Here is a 12740-nt window from a genome sequence, read left to right on the forward strand (position 1 = left end):
GTGGTGCCAGGGCTGTTGCCGGGGCATAAGGCGGTGGGGGCATTAAAACTTTATCTTCTTCCCTCTCTAAATCCTGGAGGACTGGGGGTTGTCCTCCTGTCTTCCTGACTGAGCAGATACAGCTGCCTGAGACTTTTTGGCATCATGACTTCAGCCAAAGGGGGGGGGGGTTCCTTTCCACATTGGTCTTCCATGTGGAAATATAGGGGATTTGATCAGAATGGACATTCAAAATGTTCTGATATAATGGATTAATGAATTACAAATCAAGGGTCCTGGTGGACGGCCAATTTATTCTTTTGAGTGGGCCAATCTAATTCACAATGTCCTCATCCTCCCCCTTCATCAGCTTAAATCCCCAAAAGCATTCCAAAGGGGTACTTTTACTTTAGCCAGAACCCATTTCTTCCAAATACTCCGCTCCTATTCACAGTAAAAATTCGGTCACACTTCATATACTACAGATTGTGATCTGCGCGAGGTCGCCCTGGCAGAAAATGCACAATCCTGCAACCGCTCGGCCAAGGGGCACTAATACCCCGGCCCACACTCGACAATTCAATCACTGGAGTATCTGACATGCAACACACACAACATACAAATCACATCAATATAATTTCCCCTCCTTCCTCTGTTCCAGATTTATGCTGGTGGCACTCTCCTGCACAACCAGTCCCCTTATTCCTGGTGGCTGGCACTCTACTGCACAACCAATCCCCTTGTTCCTGGCTGGCACTGTACTGCACAACCAGGTGAGGCTGATCAGGCCTCGCCCTTTCCCGTCGGGCTGCCCTTTCCGTCGGGCTTACCTGTTCCGCTGCGGACCTGTCCCTTTTTGGCGCCGTCCTCTTTTCCTCCCTCAACAAGATGTCTCCACTCCAGAACAGTGTGGCTGGCTCCCCCCCACGAAACAGGCGGGGTGCGCACGGGAGCCTGCAAAACGCTGCCGAGCTGTTCACCTTGGTTGAGCCTGGCCCTCCGGTCTGTATTGGGGAGGAGGCTTATCCCGGACGAGCCCCCAAAGAAATGAAGCCTTATTTACCTAGGGATCCATCAGCCTCGCCATCCCCGGACCTTGGAGGGAACAAAAGTACCAGGAAAGCAAAATCTTCTTTGGAGAAAAAGTTTATTGAAATCTGTGCACAGAGACAATCTGTGCGCAGAGACAACCAGAAGGATAGTTCCTAAAAACTGGTTGTGTCTCAAGACACTTCAGCAGACTTTCTTATACTTTTCTGAACACTCTCCCCCCTCCCATACCCTTTACAGACTTTCCCAATCAGCTGGCAAATGTTCAACTTCTTATTGCTTGCTTAACACATCTTTCTGCCGGCTAAGCACTTCCTCATACGTGTTTTTCTGCTAGTTAAGCACTCCCCCCTCCCCTCTTGCTTGTATGTGTCTTTTCTTATTTTTGCATTAGTAAGCATAAGGCAGGAAGGGGGCCTCTTTGGCAGGCCTGGTTAAATCTGCAAACAGCAGCTAAAATGTTTTTGCAAGCTAAGAAATAGACTTTTGACCCGCCAGACAAATTTAGCAAACACTCACTGGCGGTGTGCTGACTGTCTCGCCGAAATTTGCAGAAGTGAGATTTGCACAGGATTAGCACAGGAATGTCCTGCAGATAGTACTTGAGAGCAATCTTTCTTAGGTACAAAGTACAAAGCAAGCACAGGGAATACTGAGAGAAATCCTTCCCATCTCCCTTCACTGATTGCTTAGTGATTACTTAGTGATTACTTAGTGCTTAGTGCTGATTGCTTAGACTTAGTCTGGTTGCTCCACTTTTGGGGTGTTGCAAAGCATGGGGGTTTTTGTCAACGTCTTGCACTGCTTTGGAGTGAATCGAATGACGTCGGGTTTTGGGTGGCCCCGTGCCCCATGGACTGCCATACGTTTTTTGTGACCCCGCCATCTTACATTGACTCCACTTATCTGAGCAGTGTGGAGTTCCAGGGGTGCCCTGCTGCCTACACACAGAGCTTAGGTTTCATTGCTGGAATGCTATGGCAGTTTGCAATATTTGAGTTCCTATTTACGGTATATACTGGAAGCATTCAGACACACTGCCCCTGGAGTCCCACCCCAGGCAGCCTCTTCAGAAGCTACTGAAAGGTCCAGGAGAACTAAGGCCATCATATTCCTCCTCCAAGCCTTAGCCAACCAGCAGAGTGACCATATCTGACCATGCTAAGTCTAGGTCAGAAACCAGTTTAAAATGAATCTATATAGCCCAGTGCACTCTAAATATGTTGAGAATTAAACAGCCAGAACTCACTCAAAAATCTTACCCCCAAACTGTACAGTGGCATGGCAGGGGTGACGAGGTGGGGAGCATCAACTGTGCCATTCTGGGGGTGGGCACCATGCTCAAGTTAGGGCGGGGTGAAGTGGCACTGGCAAGCCACCCCCTGCTCCCCACCTTGCCTGGAGGAGACCACTTCTGCTCCCGCCCCACCTCATGCGCTGCCACTGCTGAAGAAAATGTGTGACTGGCGGACATCTGGAAGCATCTCTTGTGTCCAAGGACTTTGTTCAGAATAGCCTCACAACTGCCACATTTAGGGAAACCAGGAACACTCCTTCTTCTAATGGGGAACCAGGCAGCTCCTTCCTAGGCCTCCACAGATACTCCTGTGATGCTCCACGTGAACGGACAACCCTAACCGTTGTAAAAGGAGATGCTGCGTTTACAGTTTGCAAGAAGGACGGCTTCCTCTTTCATACCCTTGCTCCACGTTAGACCCTCTGAACGCCTGTGACCATCACCACCCCCTTCAGATTCAGTTTCAGAATAACTCGGTCGCAGAGGCCACATCCCCTTTCCAGTGTGCCTTGTACAATAATGAAAATAAATACCTTTGCAAAATCTGCTCAGATGAGGAAAAAAATTGAGAGGTTCCAGGAACCGGTCCCCCAGATCAGCATTTCATGGAAACCTGCTTCTTTCTCCAGAGCTGATACAGGCTTCATCCTACAATTCAGAGCAACAGAAATGTCTGGAGGGACCTTAAGAATATAATATTTAAAATATCCACTACGTGTCAGTCCCACAATGTAATATGTGCCTGTAATACAACTGCCCTTGTTGTGGTGCTAGGGATGCGGGTGGTGCTGTGGGTAAAACCTCAGTGCCTAGGACTTGCTGATTGTAAGGTCGGCGGTTTGAATCCCTGCAGCGGGGTGAGCTCCCGTTGCTCGGTCCCAGCTCCTGCCCACCTAGCAGTTCAAAAGCACCCCTAAGTGCAAGTAGAGAAATAGGGACCGCTTACCTAGCAGGAAGGTAAACGGCGTTTCCGTGCGCTGCGCTGGTGCTGGCTCGCCAGTGCAGCCTTGTCACGCTGGCCACGTGACCTGGAAGTGTCTTCGGACAGCGCCGGCTCCCGGCCTCTTAAGCGAGATGAGCGCGCAACCTTAGAGTCGGACACGACTGGCCCGTATGGGCAGGGGTACCTTTACCTTTAACCTTTAAGGTTTTCCCAGATAAAGCAGCAAAGCAAAATGAATAACGGCTCGGTCCTCTGCCTAGAAAGTGTGGAAGTGTACTTGGAAGGGGGATGAGAGACTTACCAAATGTAGCAATTCCCTGATATAGGAAATGTCTCTATGTACTGGTTCAATGGGGAAACTTTAGAAATTCATATGAAATCACTCCAGTGACGCATTTACACCATTCCAATGTTGTTCTACTCAGAAGGAAAATGGCTATCAGAGGAGAATCTTGGGACCATGGGTAGGGGCAGCCATAATTTCTGAAACGTGAGAACACGTACCCAGCAGGCCCCACTGCCAGGGTGATAATTTCTGGCATCCTGGTAGTCATTCCAAGAACAATTGCAAACCCAAGCTCAGAGGATTGGGGTCTCCCTCAAGACAAAGGGTGTGCTGAACTTGGCTGGGAAAACAGGAACATGTAAATACTTTTGTTTCACCAAAAGATTGGAAGGTGAAGGTCAGGTGAGGGACAGGGCAAGCCTGGTGCTCAGGTTTCTGCCAGAAGACCCCTCCCAGTTCAGGACATAGTCATGACAAATGTATGATGTTTTATGGGAAACTCTGGGAAATTTATATAAAAAAGTGGAGCCATCCTTTGTTTGGGGCTTCCCTCTGCTTCTTCCATGTGGTAGTTTGAAGTCTTGTTGCAACCATGAAGATCAGGCCTCCTGTTTTGCTCCAGTCTCCTGGCTTGGACCCCCAACCTGAACCTATGGGAGCCACGGTCAGGCGATTGTGGGGTGCTCCAAGGAGGCCTGATCACTCAGCCATTTTTTTACCACAAGAAGCCACTGGGAGGCCAGACTGGGGGACCTGGTTTTAAATCAACCCCTAACAGAATCCCTTGCAAGGCCTTCTCTTATCACTTCACGAGGCGTCAGGCCTTGAAGAAAATACAGCGCTCACTGGGGACTCTTGGCCTCCCCTCCAACATTTCTCCCATGGAAACAGAATCTGCTTCAGGAAAGGAAAGGCTGAAACCGCACCTGCTAGGCCCCTCGGTTATTATTTCTGAACGGAGGGAATGAATTTGGATATTTTTTAGCGTTCTCTCTCCTCTTATATTGAGGGGCCCAGTAATGCCCCCCCCCCGTGTCCCCTGAGGGAAGGCAGAGTTGGTCACAAATGGGAGAGAGGAGCCCCACACAATGCTCTGGCACCACCAGACCTCCAACAGATTTTTAAATATATATTATATATCTAATAATGCCAGATCATTGTGGAGCCAGAGGAAAGCCAAGGCCGGATCTGAGGATCCACCACAGCTCACAAACTATTTAAGGGGGAGAAACGGGGCTTGGTTGCCCCATATTCTCCTGTGCCGACTCCGGAGCCTGTACAATGGGAGAGGGGTGCAGGCAGGAAATGGGGGGCGACCCCCATTAGAACCGCAATATCCACCTTGTGGTGGGCATTGTGCCCGAGGCCAAGTCAGCAGAGTTCAGGGTGGAGTGAATGGTGGGGGGCATCCCCCCCCCCCGGAGGGTCCCCTCTGCCCTCCCCACCCTCTGCAGGCCAAATCCTGCCACTGTTCTTCATAAGGCCATGGCCAGGCGGGAGCATCCCCTCAGCCTCCTCTTCTCTCCCCTCAGCCTGGGGCCACACGACAGGCAATGCGCCCCCAGGCTCCATTTTGTGAGGCAAGCATGGTGGGGGAAACAGCCTCCCTCCACTTGCCAGGAAGGGCCAGTTCGGGGAGTGGGCTTGGGGGTTCCTGACTCCTCTGTGGAAGCCCCTCTGGAAAAGCCTTGCCCAGCAGGGCAGCCATTTTGGTGCAGCATCAATCCAGCCCCACAGTTCTGATGCGTGAAATGGCAACCGGAGCCAAGAGGGCGCTGAGGGGGGAAATACGTGCCCCAAATATGCCGAGGTTTCCTCCTCCTGTCCCTTGATGACAGTGATATTAAGTCCCTTCGCCCAGAGCTTTTCAGCTTCATAAAAAGGGTGCTAGTCAGGGATCTGAGAGATTGCACCGAACGCTCAGAAGGGATATTATGAAAAGCGAATGGCAGCGTATCTCCTTCCTCATCGCTTTTCCAGGCCCGAAATCCCAGGAGTTAAGGAGTGGTGCTCTTGAGTTTTGTGCAAACGCTGCAGGATGGACAGAAATCGCAGAACAAATATTGTTAACCTAGAAGCTGACTGTGCAAGTTTCTCTCCCCCCCCCCCCAGAAGCAAAAGGAGTGAATTGCCCTAAGCAGTTTGAGGACTGGTTCTGAGGAGAATTTTATACCCTTTCCCCTCAGAAACAGCTAGGATTTTCCCGCTCTTTATCCTGAGGCCACCAGAGCAGCAGGTTCAAAATGTTTCCCTCCAGAGCAGCATCGGAAGACCCTTTGGCCAGTCAAAGAAATAAGATTTGTGAGGGGAGTTACTCATGAGGAGTTCAAAAGGTTCCTTTCCCTGGGGCAGGCGTGGGGGATTTTGGGTGCAAAAGATGTTGCCGAACTACAACTCCCACCGGCCCCAGCTAGCCTGGCTAAAGCGCCTGGTGGTGGGAGTTGTAGTTCAGCAGCCTCAGGAGGGGACGGCCCCGTCACATTTATACCGGGAGGCAAATTCCTGTCAGTGCTTCCACCCTCTAAATACACAGAATTTCCTCCTTCATCTGTGAGGGGTTGGAAGGGTTTCCCCAGAGCATGGCCTTGCTGCTGCCACAATGCATAAAAATGGAAGATAATATTTATTGCGGTTGTTGTTTGTACAACAGCCCTTCACCCAAACATCTCAGGGCCCTCAACTGCTTTTGCTCCAGAAAGCCTCTTCTCTCCTAATCTCATATAAATTGAGGCTGGTTGTGGCTCAGTGTCGAGGGAAACCTTCCTCTACTGCCAAGAGCCCCCATATCTGAGGCCAAGATGGAGGCCCTGCTGACAACCTCTTTCCCAAAAGCCCAGGGGGGAGAACAGATCCCCCGTGATGTCAATCTCTGCTGTATGAAGCCATCCGGCTTCCATGGATCCATTTTGGGTCCGGATACCAGGAAAGGGAGGGTTGTGCAACTAAGGACCTTGATTCTGCATGGATCCGACTTGTGGGGAGGTCGCAGGAGGGGGTTGGACTGGATGGCCCTTGGGGTCCCTTCCAACTCTACGATGCTGTGCTGAAGAGCCTTTTTGGAGTGAAATGCTGATGAGTGGGAACGGCTTCCACCATCTTGCAACTTCCTTCTCCCCCTGAAAGTGATCCTTGTCCCCTTGCACTTTGTCACTCCCGAATAGATAAGAGGAGAAGTGGCTTCTGTGCCTGAAGCAGACTTGTACTTTCAGAAGGGACCAACACAAGTCGTTCTGTTCCCCTGAAATAACTCAAGGAAGAGAGCCACTTGTGGGCAAAGGGAGAGTCATTCAATTCCCACGTTTCTGGTAAGACGCATCTGCACATTAGAAGTGGTCACGGCTTCTTTTGTTGTCAAAGGCTTATTTTGCATGGCTGCTGCAAACCATTCCAGCTGATGATGCCCTCGCCTCCTGCTCTCTGGCTCTTTGGAAAGGCTACGAATCCATCCTGATTTGGCCCAGACTTGGAGCAAATGAGTGAAGGCTGCAGCGCAAGGCTCTCCTGGGCTTTGGGGTGGGACTAGGGGGACCCCTGCCCTAAATCCTAAGATGCTGAGCACCTCTGCTGCTGCCAGTTGCCTCCTTGCAGGAGGGATGGGGCAGGTGGCTGTGGACCATCTGGACTACTGCATCCTGGACATTTCTGTGTGTTCCCTTGGTTTATTTTACCAGTCTCCATCAATTAATGGGGAAAGTATTTCAGTCATTGATGGCATCCCCCATTGTTTATTCTTCTCTGCTCTCTGCCCCTTTCGCTTATTTTAAGACTGCAACATGTGTGAGTTTGCTCTTAATCCTCGCAATTTGGGGAGACCTGCATCAGATCTCTTTCTCTCCCTCTCTGCCCTACCTTTCCTTTTGCCTCATCTTGGGGGAAAGCTGGGGGTGTCAAGAGAAATTGAGGGATCTTCAAATCTTTCTGTAAGCACAATCAGAGCATAGGTGGAACTCAGCTCCAACTCCACTTCTGCTATCTCACACCTTTGGCTTTTCCCACTCTGTATAGGAGGAATCTTCCCTCCTTGCAAAGTGATGGAATGAACGGTCTACTGCCCAGGAAGAGAGGCTGAGAGCAGGTGGCAAATTGTGGAACCCATTTCCTTGTCAGATCTCTTGTGCTGCTGAAATGTGTACTGCCTTGAACTCTGTTTAATTGCGGTGATGAGAGTAGGCATTAATGTTTATTTTTATAATCTAGCAAGAATCAAACTTCCTAAGAGTCAATACAAAAATGTCGATCATAAACAAGGTTAATATAGAATACATTTTTAAAAATTCATAATGAATATAGAATACATACAAGACAGCAGGGCATACATTGAACATGTAGACAAGGTTTATAGTGATTGCAGCTAAAGGCAGCAAGCTTGAAATCTCCTTAGCAGATTTTGCAAGCACAGGAAAGTCTTGGCACTTAACCAGGGTTTGTGTTTGTTGACTTGGGCAGAAAGAGATGCTCATCCAATTTGCAGATGACGCTGAACTGGGAAGGGTAGTTAATGCTGAAGAAGAGAGAATCAATATTCAATATGACTGTAACAGACTAAAGAACTGGGGCAAGACTAACAACACTGATTTCAATGGGGATAAAATGTCAGTTTCTGCACTTAGAAGTAATAAACAGATGCACAAATATAAGTTGGGGATACCTGGCTTACTGGCAGTATATGTAGAAAGGATCCAGGGGTCTTAGTAGACCGCAAGCTTAAACTGAGTCAACAGTGAGACGCAGCAGTTAAAACAAAAAACCCTAATGCAATCCTAGGCTGCATCAACAGAAGTCTAGCGTCCAGATGAAGGGAAGTAATAGTCCCACTCTCTTCTGCCTTGGTCAGACCTCACCTGGAATACTGTGTCCAGTTCTGGGCACCACAATTTAAGAAGGAGGTTGACAAGCTGCAAGGTGGTTAGGATGACCTTCCCTGGTAGAATTCACAGGCATCTCTGTGGTGGGATGGACAGCTGGGTGCTGGAGGCACCTAATGTCCCATCAGGTGTGGTCCTGGTCTCCTTGAATGTGGGGGTAAGGATACTACTCTGAAGGAAGCCCTCCTTGGATATCTAAATTTCTACAAAAATGGAAAGAAATAGGAGCAAACATGAGCAGCTTTGTCTTGTAAGCTTGGCCCTGCTGTTCTCCCTTTTGGCAGCTTCAAGATTATTCCAGCCACACTCTCCTACCAAATCTGCAACTGTTTCTGCCAACCCATTAATAGCCTGGCCAGTAATCTGGCTTCTGCATTTTGGACTGGTTGATTTTTCCAAGTGGGGCTGGATCTGGTGCGCAGAGTGCAGGGAGTTCAGGCTGGGCTCTGCCAAGTGAAGTGAAAGCGGAAGAGACGAAGGCACAGGGAGCTCAAATTCACAGCCGGCCAAGGCCAGTTGTAAGGAAGGTTTCTACTCAGCCAGAGCCTTTCTCAAAAAGGGAGAGATTTCCTTTCCCCAGTGTAAATACATCCCACCCTACAACTGGTTAGGGTTTTCTGGTCAGGGGTGTGTGTGTGTGTGTGTGTGTGTGTGTGTGTGTGTGTGTGTTGGAGAAAACAATAATTTCATAAAACTATCATTTTGATTATTCCATTTACTTTTGAGTTTATGGCCTAGCTAAACTGCCTTTTACATTACAGAACTAGCTGCTTTTAGGGACTGCATGTAGTGAACGTCCGTTCCAGAACACTGAAAAGAATAAATTGTTATGGGCTCTATGGTGGTCACCGTATGCCTGAAAAGAGAATCAGCGAGACAGGGCAATTGGGATTAATCTTGAATGGTTTTGCAGACAGATGGGAAAGGGTATTGGGAGACATTTAATGAACAGGAAACATAGTCAAAGTCTTAATACAGACACTGGAAATGGTTAAATGTAAATGGATGCTTTAGCTGAGATTCCTGCATTGCAGGGGGTTGGACTAGATTACTCTAGGGGGTCCCTTCCAGCACACCTGGAGTACTTTGTAAGGTTCAGGGCGCCACAGTTTAAGAAAGATACTGACAAGCTGGAACGTGTGCTGGGGCAGGAGACCAAGATGATGAAGGGTCAGGAAACCAAGCTTTTGGGGGGGAGTGGTTGAGGGAGTTGGGTATGGTTAGCCTGGAGAAGAGAAAACTGAGACATGATATGAGCGCCATCTTGAAATACCTGAAGGGCTGACACAGGGAAGATGGAACAGGCTCTTTGCTGCTGGTCCAGGGGGCAGGACCTGAACCAATGGATTCAAATGTCAAGGAATGACTTTCCAGCTGATGGTAGAAGCTGTTCTACTGTGAAACAGACTCCCACAAGGGGTGGTGGAGGTTTTCTTGGAGGTTTTCAAGCAGAGGTTGGATGGCCAGCAGGGATTCTTCAGCTGTGTGTTGCAGTGGGTGGGACTAGATGACCTTTGGGTGTTCCTTCCAGCACTACAGTTCTGTGTTCCTCTACAAAATATTTTCTTTTTTAAAATATATTTTTATTAAAGATTTTCTCTGTTTACAAAGGTAGGTGCAATGTCTCTCTCTCATATTTTTTCCCCATGTAACATTTTCCTTTTTACAAATCGGTTTCATTTGTTGAGAGATTAGGAAGACTAGGGGGAAAGAGGCTGGGGGGGGGAAAGGTGAGTGGGGGTGGGGGTGATGTTTCTATTTTACTCAATATATGTGGGGTTTTGTGTCAGCGTTGTTTGTGCAGGTTCTCTGCTATTCACTTGTGTTCCTTTGGTGGTGAGAGAGGTTGGGGTTGGCCTAGGGTGTGGTTGTTTGTTTGTGGTGATCTTTGTTTTCGTGTGTGAGTGGGGTGGGTGGGTGTTTTCGATCAGGTTAGCCATATTGATTTGTATGCTATCGGTGGATTTTTGTCATCGTCTTGTTGGGCTGTGTATGTGATAAAGGGGAGCCATACCAGGGTGAAGGCGTCTTCTTCTATTTGTCCCCCTGTCAGTTTCAGCCCTTGTGCCCGCCCAAACCCTTTCCAGAGGGCCTGGATAGTGTAGTGTCTGCCATACAGGGCTGCAGTGGGATTCACCTGACTTTGGGCCTAGGAATCCTGCCCAAGCAGAGCCCCCATTGGCACATGATCCCTTTGCCCAGTTTCAGGGTGATTTCGCCTCCCACTGCAGTTCCGTGTGACACAGTCCCCTTTGTTCAGGGTGCAGGGATCACTGGATGGAGATCAACTGCTACAGGGGACTGTGGATGGGAGGGAAGCAAGAAAATGATCAGTTGCACAAGCTTTCTTGAACATGTGCAACTATTGCATACAAACGTCTAACCCCCCCCCTATGATGTGACATTCCCCCCTCCCTTTTTTTGGGGGGGGGTCTTGAAGGCATGTCAGCATCCCTCTTTGGATGGTAGTACTAATCTTCCTCTTTTCCCCACACACTTTGCATGTCAAATAATCTTTCCAGAGTCCTTCACATCTCTTGTTTCTTGCAGGAAGGTGAAGGCAGGAGATCAACCTGGACCTGAGCCATGGACAGATCAGACAACACGGCTGAAATACCAGCCCTGGGCCGCCCATTCCAGCTGGGGATGCTGTACGACTGTCGTAAAGATGCCCCCATCCCATGTAGAGCTGGTGCAAGGAAGAGCTTATACTGAAAAGCAAAAATTATTCATATCAGGATTAGCAGTCGGCCCAAACAGTGCAGTTTCAGTGCTAAACGTGCTCCTCAAATTCATTTTCAACATTCCTTACTGTCTGCTTCCACTTCTTTTGCCTACGTTTGTGTTCCTTTATGTTCTCTTCATTTGGACAAGATTTCCATTTATTAAAAAGAAGGCTCTTTGCCTCCTATAGCGTCTTTGCTCGTTAACCTTGCTGGCATCGTCTTGGCCCAAATCATCATCATCTGCCAATAAAGATTCAGCAGGTGTGTTCTGTTTCAATTTTTTAAAGCTTGAAAACCTTTCTACTCCACCAGGCCTATGCAGACCATTAAGAATGCATCTTTCCACAATTATTACTGTAGGTAAAAAAAACAGGACTTTTATTCAGCCAGAACCTGCCAGAACTCAGTTCCGGCACCTCTCAGGTGGGCACAATTGCATTGTAAGAGAACAAGAGAAGCATTCATGAAGAGTTCTTTTTTCCTTGAAAAATACCACATTAAACATAAAAAACTTTCCTAAACAGGGCTGCCTTCAGATGTCTTCTATAGGTTACTTTTCTCCTTGGCTCAGGGGTCACATAACTCCACACCCTCCATCATTTCTCTGTTGAAAATAGGGATGTCCTAAGCCTAAGGGAAAGTGGAACATTCAGGGATCAAATCAGAAACCGGGATGGCTTCTGTAAATCCGAGACTGTCGCTGGAAAATAGGGACACCTGGAGGGACTGTAATCCATTGTGGTGTTCCTGTACTGTACCAATAATTTAACAACTTTCACCACTGTAACTGTTATGTGTGCCGGCGTGGTTGCTCAAGAGCGAACAGACAAGACTCCCACTGGTCTTTTCAAAGCTCTATGATCTATCCAAAGCATTCACTGTGCAGAGCGTCTCAATTGCATGTCTGTTCAGTCGCTAGCAGCATCTGGGAGTGGGCGATCCTTAAACTTTCCCCAGCAGAGCAGTCTTTTGACCCCCATCCTACACCTCCCCTCTCTGCGCTTAAACCGACTGTGCAGAGAGGGCGTGGGCAAAGGGGGACCTTCCTCCCCCTCGCTTTGCTCAGGCTCGGTGTTGTGGCTCTCTCTAGCATCCTCTGAGTCCTGCATCCCTTCCCCACTGGAGGCGTGAAGAGCTACTATGCACGATCTTTGGAGGCTGCCTGTAACACAGCTGCTCTTCCACCTCTCGCCTCTGAGCTGATGGCAGTTCCCTGACTAAGCCAAGTTTTACAACCTGTGTTTTCTGACTGCTATATGGAAAAGGACATGAATCTGACCTTTGGAGAGTTTTTAAGTAAACCATTATGAACTTACCAAAGATGTGGTCTTTTTCAATGCTGGGTGGGGGGACGGACTATTTTGGAAGGAACTCACTAGCACATATTTTAAAGGTCTGACAGCCTAAATTTTCACACTTTGCTTTGCTGCATATTTTGTGATTTTTTAAAAAAGATATTTATTAAGATTTTACAGAAAAAAGAACACATAACAACAACAAAAATGAAGAAAAACAAACATAGTCAAAAATACACATAAAAAGAAAAAAAAGATACAGAAGAATAAAATTACACTAATCTAAGAAGAAAAAGAAA

The 12740-nt window shown here is 48.2% G+C and overlaps 4 protein-coding genes across 9 annotated transcripts in view; 3 read left to right on the forward strand and 1 right to left on the reverse strand.

Annotated features, from left to right (window-relative positions):
• The window catches only part of LOC310827821 (erythroblast NAD(P)(+)--arginine ADP-ribosyltransferase-like), an 840324-nt gene that overhangs the window by 813486 nt on the left and 14098 nt on the right, over window positions 1-12740 (reverse strand). The window lies entirely within an intron of this gene.
• LOC310827682 (uncharacterized protein) overlaps window positions 1-12740 on the forward strand; it is an 83578-nt gene that overhangs the window by 64013 nt on the left and 6825 nt on the right. Inside the window, exons 1-2 of one of the 2 annotated variants that reach the window (XM_083703980.1) lie at window positions 6206-6860; window positions 10971-11103. The exons of the other annotated variant lie outside the window; for it this stretch is intronic. The gene's annotated coding sequence lies outside the window, so the exon portion shown is untranslated. Of the gene's footprint in view, window positions 1-6205; window positions 6861-10970; window positions 11104-12740 lie in introns of those variants that run through there. 2 annotated transcript variants of the gene reach the window in all.
• The window catches only part of LOC310827678 (uncharacterized protein), a 244131-nt gene that overhangs the window by 33469 nt on the left and 197922 nt on the right, over window positions 1-12740 (forward strand). The window contains exon 1 of one of the 5 annotated variants that reach the window (XM_083703961.1): window positions 4855-4953. The exons of 2 other annotated variants lie outside the window; for them this stretch is intronic. The gene's annotated coding sequence lies outside the window, so the exon portion shown is untranslated. Of the gene's footprint in view, window positions 1-4854; window positions 4954-5616; window positions 5857-5902; window positions 6106-12740 lie in introns of those variants that run through there. 2 more of the 5 variants (XM_083703969.1, XM_083703960.1) reach the window with 2 other exon arrangements.
• LOC310827769 (uncharacterized protein) overlaps window positions 1-12740 on the forward strand; it is a 174871-nt gene that overhangs the window by 31920 nt on the left and 130211 nt on the right. The window lies entirely within an intron of this gene.

This window comes from Podarcis gaigeae (assembly GCF_964106915.1).
Source record: "Podarcis gaigeae genome assembly, chromosome: 12".
NCBI lineage: Eukaryota > Metazoa > Chordata > Lepidosauria > Squamata > Lacertidae > Podarcis > Podarcis gaigeae.